The sequence below is a fragment of the Mus caroli genome, chromosome 8, assembly GCF_900094665.2.
Source record: "Mus caroli chromosome 8, CAROLI_EIJ_v1.1, whole genome shotgun sequence".
NCBI lineage: Eukaryota > Metazoa > Chordata > Mammalia > Rodentia > Muridae > Mus > Mus caroli.
This window is the reverse complement of record NC_034577.1, coordinates 27,614,237-27,618,219: the sequence shown is the minus strand read 5'-3', so window position 1 is coordinate 27,618,219 and position 3,983 is coordinate 27,614,237.

The window sequence follows — 3,983 nt, the reverse complement described above, 5'->3', positions numbered from 1 at the left end:
AAAAAAAAAAAAAAAAAAAAAAAAAAAAGAAATATGACTGTTATCTTTTCAAAGACAATGATACTCCAAATTTTCTGATATCCAATGATCTGAGGTTCAAGAATACTTTGAGTGAGCTTCTACAATGAAATTATGTAATTGTTTATGGAGTTGATATGAGGAATAGCTGATGTACATACAAACAAAAAAAGAATACTTCTAGGCCAAATAGAGTTTAAAGAATCATGTTCAGTTGACTACTAAAGAGCAAGACAAGTTATTTGTATTTTTTAAAAATGTCAATAAAATTATCCAACAAAGGAATAGACTAAAAAATGAGTTAAAAATCTGAAGGTTAAAGGCAGCATTGAGATGAATGGTTCCACAGGATAGTCCAGGGGAGTCCATAATTTTATAAAGTAACAGATTTTTTGGCTTAAAATAAAATATTAGGATGGTAATACAAGGAAGTCCTTGAAGGCATCATACGGGGAAGCGAACCATGAGAAGAGGAAAGAATGAAAACCTGGAGGGTGGGTGAGGTCTCCTCAGAGAGCAAAAAGGTCTCCAGGTAGTTAACATGTCCCACTCTCAGCTTTCTGGATGGAACACAGATTTATCTTTTCCCCTGAGCAGGCACGCCTGCCTGATTAACATTCCTCTTAGTGCTACGCGGTGAATACAAGGCCGTCTGCCCAAAACATTAATAAAGAACAGAATTTATATACCAAAATTTGAATAGTTATAACGTCAAAAACATTTCATATCTACATGTCAGCAACTGGCAGTTTTTATTAGTAAATAATTATTAACTAGAATTCTCTCTCTGGTCATTGCTCTTAAAATTCTATTAAGAATGTATCTCTAAATGCTGGTCTTACACCACCAGTGGATACATGGTCTCTGTAGTCCAGGTTGGCCTCTACCTTGTGAATCTCCTGCCTTGGCTTCCCCAACTGCTGGTATTAGCAATCATGTTGCATTGCCATTCCCAGTCACATATTCAAAGCCATAACACACCAGAAATTTACATTATTCAACAAATGGTATTATTGTTTGAACTGAAAACTCTTGATTATAAAAATATTTCAAACATCTTATATAGCTGAATTGTGGCCAAATTATCTCACTGGGAAGAATATCAAGTTTTAACTTTTACCATACTAAGTAATGTCATAGAAAAGACATGAGCTTGAAATGATCTCATTTAACAGCATTGGATGTGTACACAAATTTGAAAAAGCATGTTCTAGTAAAACTGAGAAGCAAGGATTACATATAAAATATAAATATGAAGGCTCAAAGGCTCTAATGATCCCAAGACATTGGTATCAAAGACACGGGATAGAACACTAAATATAAGTATTATATTGCATATATATCTGTCAGCTTACCAATACTACTCTAGAGGAGTCTTCTCCTTGGGAAAATGGCTACATTTATAGGTAGTTAATTACTTCCTCAAAGAGGCCTCCCTGAGCATCTCAGCTGATGGATAATCCAGGAATGTTCTATTCCATCACTTGGGTATTGGTTGGTGGTTTTTTTCCAACATATCACTTCTCCCTGATGTGAAAAATTTAAACTGCCTTTCTTGAGTGAAATGTGTGTTGTATGATAGCAGGGTCTTTAACTATGAAACTCCAGGCAATAATGAAGCACTTTTAGGCTGAGTGGTATTGGGAGAAAAGCATGAGTGGGCAGGCACAGGCAGTGAGATTTACTTACCCACAAGTTCCTTTTTGTTGTTTTTCTTCCATGTAGTGAGTTATGTGTAAAGCAGGAGCCATTTGTATTTTTAAAGAAATACTATATCAGAAGAAACCAGTTTATTCGGATAGCTCTTCATGTTCCAAAATGGTATTTATAAACAGGTCATTTTTTATTTTTGTTTATAACTTTTAAGGCAATTTTAGTTTGTTCTAATTTTTACTTTTAGAATAAAAACATCATGTTAATTTAAAAAACAAGGGCTGGAGAGATGGCTCAGCAGTTAAGAGCACTGACTGCTCTTCCTGAGGTCCTGAGTTCAAGTCCCAGCAACCACATGGTGGCTCACAACCATCTGTAATGAGGTCTGATGCCCTCTTCTGGTGTGTCTGAAGACAGCTACAGTGTACTTGCATATAATAAATAAATAAATAAATAAATAAATAAATAAATAAATAAATAAAATCTTTATAAGAGAATACAAAAAACAAAACAACCTCTAGATTTTCAAATGTAACTCCAGTATTCAGGTATTTTTTTCCCTCCCCAGATAGGGTTTTCTTACCTCAGGCTGGCCTCAAATTTGTTATGAAGCCAAGTATGGCCTTAAATGTCCTCCTGGTCCTACCTCCTGAGTGCTGCAGTCACAGTCATGTGTCACCCAGCTTATGTGCTGCTAAGGATCAAACCAAGAGCTCTGTGCATGCTAGAAAACCATGCTACCAATTGAGCTATATCCTCAGACATTTTTTTTTTTAGAAATTAAAACCAACAAAACTTTCACAAAGATAGTATTAATAGAATCTGTAAACTGTTTAAAGGACTATTTAACTGGAATACTTGCTTCTGGCTTATCTCACAAGTCTCTGAGACAGGATTGAATGTACCTTAGGCTTAGCCTTTGCATGTTAGCAGTTATGGATGGTCTGGAACTATGTGATCCAAATGCCTCCAACTCTCAAGGGCTGGGATTAAGTGTCACCACACTCAACTAAAAGGGGCATTTCTAATAATAAATGTCATGATCATTTTTTCAAAGCTAGATACACATGGATTGGGAAAAGTTATTTCTTGATTAACAGCTAATGTATGGCTTTCACATATGGTCATGAGTTCTGGTTCTGATACTGTTTTAAAACAGACCAGCTATGAAGAATTTATTGCAGTTACTGTCACCCTTTCAGATTCCCCACCTCTTGCAGTTATGGTTCTGTCCTGACAGTGTTCTTTGAAGTTTGCATGTTGACACAACTTCCATCCTATTGGCTTAATGCCCCTAGTCTTTGTGAATTGAAACTTGAAGTAGTCTTTATCAAACAAGGCAGACATACATGATCTTTGGAGGCTTGCATAATACAAAGTTTACCCAAAAGTCTGAAAAAACATGAACTGCTACATATATTGGTTTAGCATTTTGTATATAGCAGGGCAAACTACAAGCTGACAAGGGTTTACTCAGTGTTGAGGACTTTTCCTTACTGGGGACAACACAGAGATGGTTGCTGGAGTACAGTAAGGGTCAGTGTACAGACTGCTCCAGACTACTAGGTTCTATATCTTGTTTGGTCATAATGATTACTACTAAGCAAAAGGTCACAATGTGGAAGAGGAAAACACCTTGAACATTAAATTTACTGCAGAATTACTCCAATCACTTTAATATGGGCTAAATTACGAGCAAACAGATGAAGTGTTAAAAAATCAGATCCACTATTCAAATAGTCAAGAAATAATCTTGAGAGGGTGTCTTGTGGAAAATATCTCTGAGTTCTAACTACACTTTAAGGAAACAGTGAAAATATACAAACTATTTTTTTTTGATTATAAACTTTGAGTAAAATGATATACATAAAAGAGCTCGCCATGATGTAGAATGATTACAAACTATATAAATAGAGCATCAAGAATTATCAAATTACTGGTCTAACGATTGACCAAAAAGTTTTTACTCTTTTTAAGCCCAATAAAATGGTAAATCAAAGTGTATTGAAAACAGAAACAAATTCTGCTTTTAAAGATTTCTGTCATTGCTGCTCAATGCTGGTAATATTGAACATTGGAACAAGCCTCTTTATAACTGCATGGAAGTAATTTTGCTTATTTCTGATGTTAAAAATGAATTTTGGGACACTCGCCAGCTACCCACAACACCCGCCACAGGATCTTAAGACTTCTGGTGAGTGGAACACAGCTTCTGCTCCAATCCAATTGTGCGCGGGACCTGAGACTGCATTAGTTAGGGAAGCAGAAACCAGCCTGAGTAGGGCCACAGGCCTCATCCGGCCAGATCAGCG